Source organism: Sinocyclocheilus anshuiensis, unplaced genomic scaffold (genome assembly GCF_001515605.1).
Source record: "Sinocyclocheilus anshuiensis isolate Anshui unplaced genomic scaffold, SAMN03320099.WGS_v1.1 scaffold997, whole genome shotgun sequence".
In the NCBI taxonomy this organism is placed as follows: domain Eukaryota; kingdom Metazoa; phylum Chordata; class Actinopteri; order Cypriniformes; family Cyprinidae; genus Sinocyclocheilus; species Sinocyclocheilus anshuiensis.
The window spans coordinates 191,421-198,804 of record NW_015555715.1 but is presented as its reverse complement, the minus strand read 5'-3'; positions in this window follow the sequence as shown (position 1 = coordinate 198,804).

The following is a 7,384-nucleotide window of genomic DNA, read 5'->3' as shown; positions in this document are numbered from 1 at the left end:
GTGGAAAATAATGTGTTTTTTTTTACTTTAAACCGCATAAACACATTTCATTACACCAAATACACAAAATAATGTTCTTTTTAGCAACATCATATGACCCCTTTAAGTTTCCTCGAGGGAGAGCGGAAAACAGAAAATTGAACAGAAAACACAAAGCACTGTAAGAAACTCTGCTTGTCTCTGGAATGCCTGTGTCGGCGCACGTTCTTGTTGTCAGACTGAGGAGCCAACTTTCATGTGGATATTATTGTTTTTATCAACATTAATATGTTATTTGAAACAGATAAACATAGGCCGACGCGAGTACTTGTATTTGTTTACACACGTTTTCAACTAAAAGAAAACCTTGAGATAGAGGTAACATTGTTGTACTCATTGTTGTGTATAATGCCTAAAGCCCGCAGGTGATGGAGATTTACCGCTGATTACAGAACCGGCTTTACTGATAAGATGCGAGTTAAATATCGCATGCGATTTATCGTGCAGCCCTAGTTTAGACCAAAGCTTAAAATAGAAACTTAAAATAGAAAACATTTTAATTTGTAATTTCACAATATTACTGTTTTTACTGTATTTTGATCAAATAAATGCAGAATGTACATTTAATTAAAAAAAACTGACCCCCAACTTTTAATTACTACACTTAAATTATTAATACAATATAAATCTAAAATGTATGTTCTGTTGCATTGGGGCCAGTGAGGCACTATCTATACCAGAATAAAAATTAATAAACTTATTAAAATAAATATCCAGTCACAATTCAATATGCAAATATTACAACATCACTTTCAAATTAAAATTTTAAATGTCTTAAAGCTGGGATACAGGACACTTTTTAAAGATCTAAAAAACACATTACTTATATAATCACAAAGTTAAATAAAAATGATGCAGCAATGTTAAGCAATTTGAGCTGAATTATTTGCAGAAAATGATAAAGAACAGGAATTTTATAATATCTTGTTACCACTGTAGTTATATCTTTAAAATGTGTTCAAATAAAAAGAAGAAACAGTTACACATCTTTTTTTTTTTTTGGGGTAAATCAAGATGACATTATTGCTTGTTGCTATTTTTCATATACCTTTCCTATTTAAGTTCAATGCAGCATTTAAGAGTAACTAAAATCAGCAGCAGAGCTCTGCTGTGTCCTGCCTTTGGCTGGCGTAAAACTTCAATGTATTAAAACAGTCAAGCCCCAACAAAGCTAATGGTTGTAATATATTTAATGTGTCCCTCCACTTTGGTTCAACAGCCCACAGCTGTGGCAGCTTTATGGCTCAGGGAAGGGGAACGGGTGGGTGAAAGTGTCCACGATTGACTGTGTGTCAACAAACCCAGCTGGAGGAGAAAGGAGGAGGCCATTTAGACCAAAAAAGGAGAGTGAATAGAGATAGATGATGCAGAGGTAGAATCCAATAAAGAGTTTGTGTGAAGCAAGAGGTGAGGAAGATGTCTGGAGCCGTGAGAGGCCATTTCTCAAGCCTTTGACGTCTAAGGATGAATGACGGACAACAACCGAGACAGAGATGGAGGGAAAGAGAATAAAAGGTGAGAGGAGTGGATACAAAGAGATACATCCAATAAAACAAGGCCTGCGTCACAGCATACAAATGTGATAAGAGGGGCTTTTAAACGACGCACCTTATCACAGTCCAAAGGGGCACAGTTATCACATTCACAATGATAATGGGTCAGTGTGTGGAGTGATAACACAACTACCAGTCTGCAGAATGCAAGAAAAAATCTGGCAACCTGCAAACCAAAACACACTATAACCGGCTATAACGCAATTCAACTCACCAGTGTCTTAGACAAAACGAGCTGCAGATGAAACTGAATTAGGCTTTTGTTGGCTGTTTAATCTTTTTAAGCGCATCAAGGCTGGTCTTTATGAGATTCCCCCCTCTCACCTCCACTGCTGTAATGGCTACTCCCACAGAACTATTAAAAACTACAGGGGATGGGAGGTCACTGCTTTTGTCTCCCTGCTAACCACAGAGACACTGCTGCGCACATCCAATATTTCACAGCTGAGCTTATTAAGACTCGCACAAACAGCATAGAGAAGTCTACAGTACAAGGTGCTTCTTTGTTCTGTCACAATCAGGGACTCTAAATGCATGAAAACTTAAGTGTGAATCATGGGGGAAACCGCAAGCTCCAGAAAGGGTGAATTTCAGGAGGCACTCATGAAATATTAATTTCAAAGGATGGATGTGTTTGAAGGGCATAAATTATTAGACCTTACTGTTGAACAGGAAAAAAAAATCCCTCTATTTTGTGATAGTGATATTGCTCAGAGTATTTGTCTCACTTTGCATTGCTCTTCTTGTTTTAATATACTGAGCAATAACAAATATCGTAATAACAAATCAATGCTAGTTGCTTTTCCCTCCAAATGAGTAAAATTGGACAAACCTGACAAAGTATTTTGTTGAATTCAGAGGGAAAAAAACTCTTAATTTTCATGCTTTATTATTAAATCATTCATGTAAATAAGTATAAAGAATTATATTTCAATTAATAAGCTGTTTGTTTGTTAAATCTAATTCTATTTTGATAAATTAATATTATTGATAATAATCAATTAAACATTTAATATTCAGATAATAATAATAATAATAACTATTATTCTGCTAGTTTGATACATATTTTGATAAATTATTATTAGCCAATAGTTTGATAAAACACTATATTTTGATAAATGCAAATTTGGGAAAAAACATGCAGACAAATAAGCAAAACACTGTCTGCTGTCTAACAAAAACCTCACTAATCATAGGCACAGGGGCTTCACGCCAAAGAAGAGGCAAAAACCAACACGAGCAGTGGTGTGACTGAAACCATGGAGAAGAGGTTAGCAACAGGCAGTCAGGGCAGGAATGAGCTGGCTGTCAGACTCCGAGTTAGTAAGACATGCACAGAGTCATTGTGCTGATATTAGCACACATCTCTGACCTCTCACTGCTGACAAATTGAGCTTAATTAGTTCAGCTGTTTGTTCAGAAGCACCTAAATAAAAAAAAAAGACTAAAATGGAACATTTATTTAGTATGGAATGTTATGCTGCCCATATATATGACATTTTTAATATTCATATAATAACCTAAGAGAGGTGGAAAAAAACATTAGACTAAAAGTCTCTAGATCTGTTTTAGTACTAGAGATTTCTCAAATACCAAAAGCTGACTTTAAATAAAACTCTATACATAAAAAGAAAATAATACACTTGGAAATCAGTTTAATGTGAACACTCTTGTATACAGCTAGTTTTTGATGTCTGCTGCCCCCTATGGATGATTTGGACACACAGTTACAGTTACATGAGTTAATGTGGCCCTCATCAAAAGACCAGTTTCTTCACCTCATGGATAAGGGCCTGTCATTTAGCGCCCCCTTTTGTCACATTTGTAATTGACAAGGCAACTAATTCATAATATTTTTTGAACTTTCTATTCATCAAAAAATCTATTTTAGACAAATATTAATAAGCACAACTGTTTTCAACATTGATAACCATAAATGTTATCATAGCACCAAATCAGCATATAAGAATGATTTTTGAAGGATCATGTGACACTGAGGAGTAATAAATGGCTGCTAAAAATTCAGCTTTGCCATTACAGGAAAAAAATGACACAGTAACCATAAAATACTTTAAAACATTTAAAAATCTTACAGACCCCAAACTTTTGAATGCTAGTGTACATATAGCATGTTTCTTTTTTTAAATATCATTAAATCATCAGCAAAAGTATTTGATACAGTTACCACTATGATTCAATGAGTTCATTCAGTGAAGGATTTATTAGACTGACTGATTCAAACCCATAACTTGAGGTGGTTCTTTTTAATAAGTCATACAAAAACACCCTCATGCAAATCATTTATGCAATGTTTAAAGTAAATATGTCACAAACTAATACCAATAACTATCAGCACACTGTCTAGGCAGTTTAATGTTATTAAATGCTGCCACTCATTGGCCAAAGTACAGCGAAATGAGGGAACAGGGTATAATATTGGAACCAAGCTTTATGACCCCAATTCATTAAATACTTGTGAATTTAAACATTTGGAATAAGTTAAGGGACAAAAATGTATTCAAAGCAAATGCTAGTGATATCACTAAAATAATACAGGCAGAAATCACTCAATTGCTTATTGGGTGTTTCTTCAAATATAGCAACACAACTAGGGCCACTTTTCACACAAATATTTTGTTTGTCTTTTAAGCTACTTTTTAAATTATGAATTTCACATTTTAATATAATTAAGTCTACAATGAGAGATAAGGGCCAAAAAAAAAATCTGTACATAAGATGGATTCAAAAAGTAACACACAAACAAAAGTTTCCAGAAGATAGACTTACCACAGCTGGGTTGATTTGGATGTAATTAAAAACATTTTGTGTGTATATATAGATTACACACACACACACACACAAACTGTTTTAATTACATCAAAATCAACCAAGCTGTGGTGTGAAAGTGCCCTTGGTTGACGAAATACCAAATTGTTCATGTAAAATGACATTCACTTAAGCAAAAGCCTTAAAGTCTGACGTGTTTTCAATAGAAATAAATAATAAGCTAATAATAATAATATGGTGCATTACTAATACATAAGCAGAACATCGCTCCAGGGCGCGTTCTTTATGTCGTAATAATAACCCATGTCCCTTTCTTACGCAATAATCTGCACATTCATACATTATGTGATGAGTTGCAAGTGAACATTATATTTGATTCTCTGGCTACAATGCAGCCAATGAGGAACTGCATTAAATACATGACCTCGCATCAAAACCATATTCTCCAAAGGGAGAATATCTGATGTTGGTTAATAACTTGGAATAAGCTTTTCAAAGGTTAAATGCATCTAGTAAATGGAGCATAAAACTAAGTAATTAGTGCTGAAACAGTTCTACTCTGCTATCATTTGAATCCATCCTCTGCACTTCTATAACTGTCTGGTTCAGCTCAGCTACCAAATCTGACCTCAGAAGACTACAGAGGGTAGTCCGGACTGCTGAGCGAATCATTGGTACAACCCTCCCTTCTCTCCAAGGACTGTAACTGTCTAACTCAATAACTGTGGAACACACAACACTATTTATACACTCATACACTTATTTATCTAACACTCATACTCAGTCTACACCTCAAATTTGCACATAATATACCTGTACATACAAAACTGTCTATTGTAATATACCTGCACATACAATTGTCAATTTATATATTTTTATTCCTTATTTACTTGTTCCATTTTTTATTATCTGTTTTTTTGTTCTGTCACTGTCATTCTGTTACACTGTGGAAGCTTCTGTCACGAAAACAAATTCCTCGTATGTGTAAACATACCTGGCAATAAAGCTCATTATGATTCTGATTCTGATTCTGATTCTGATTCTGACTTGCCTCAGTATTTGTTTACCCGACTGAGGAAGGAGGGAAAACAGTCCAAACGAACAGCAACGAATCGCTGACGTCCCTCGCGACAAAATAACAGACCGGGAATGACATATATATCAGCGTGACATCTACTGCAAAATGGATGTCATATTTGAATCTGTACAAGTTGCCTACACCGTTCCCGCAAAACATTACAAGCTACGTGACAATGCCGGAAACACGTCATTTTTTTTGAATAAGAGCGGCAAAACACCCTTGTTACAACTGCTGCAGATCAACAGCCAATAGGAAATGCTAGCTTAATTTGTATTAATAATTAAAACACCTCTTAACATGCAATCCACAGTTTACTGTAGTTACTGTACTTAAACTAATTAGGCCTAAACACAGTTTATGTCTCTATACTGAAGAGGACAGTGAGGGCAGGATCTCTGTAAAACATGTAACAGCTTTCGCTTTACACAGTGGGGCAAATTTCAGATTTAAGTATTGACTTTCTTTTCAATTAATGAGTAAATTGGCCACAGCCCACAGGATGTTGAATTGGATTGTCATGAAGTGGACTTTACAGAACTGCAAATCAATAAATTCAGCAGTCACACTACAGATTAATTGCAACAACCAGCAATCCAATGGTTTCATATTGAAGACTTTTGGGTAAATTAGAACATGTGTTTTTCACAACATAAAATATACACATGTGGAATTTCAAATATTGATTATTAAGTAAGAAAATGTTGAGGACTTAGCCTATCAGTTACACAATTTTTCGTTATACAACGTTGTCTTGGACAAGAGTTGTTATTCTGAAATATTTCAGTTTTTTATTAATTGTGTTGTGATTAATTAATAATGTCATCATATTTTCAGAAATACCATGTTGTATGATAAAAATAAACATGTCTACGGGTAACTGAAAATGAAATGATTTTTGAAAACTACAATTTAAAGCAGTGACATTAATTTCTTTGAATTTCATTCCATTTTCCCTAAATTCAAATAGGAATTGCAATTCTACACCATGTTCAAACTGAATTGAATTAATTCAATTCAGAATGGCACACAACCATGTTGTTAACAATCATTTAATGCTTTATGAATCACCTACACACTAAGAAAAAAATCGACTGGTAAAAGCTACTGGAATATTCTGCCAGGACATGTTTCGTTAAGTGCATTTTCTTTAACCCTAAAATACAACACAATGCAACTTGCAACGCTTAAAGGGGTCATATGATGCGATTTCAAGTTTTCCTTTCTCTTTGGCGTGTTACAAGCTGATTGTGCATAGATAAGATCCCTGAAGTTGCAAAGACTAAAGTCTCAAAACCAAAGAGATATTCTTTATCAAAGTTAAGACTCTGCCACGCCCCCCTAAAACGGCTCGTTCTAACACGCCCCCACATATCTACCTCACTATGTGGAAATATTAGCATAATGCCGCCCAAATGTGCACGCAAAGAAAGAAGGCGTGGTTTCAGTAACAGCAGTTAGTGTTGAAGCAGCATGTCAGGGAGACGCTGTGTGTTTCTAGGCGAAAGCAAAAGCACTTTATTTGGCCTTCCGAAAGTAGATGCATTTAGGAATCTTTAAGATTACTTACAACAGAACAGCAATGCATTTTATGGACGACCGTTTCGTGAACCTAGGAGAGGAGGTAATTCTGACTTTGCTATGACAATCTGGCGCTTCTGAATCAGCTACTGTTTTGTTATTAGTTTAAGTATTTGCTATTGACTGTTCAAATGCGGAGTTTTGCGCATCCTGTGTGTGTGTGTGTGTGTGCGTGCGTGTGCGTGCGCGCGCGCGCGTGTGAGAGAGAGAGAAATCCTACGGTGACCGAGAAGTGCAGAGCAAATCACAATTCTGAAAACAAAATAACAAATTACAAACGCAAATGCAAGTCTAAAAAACAAAATAACAATTCAGAAAGCACAACAACAATTCAGAAAACATTATA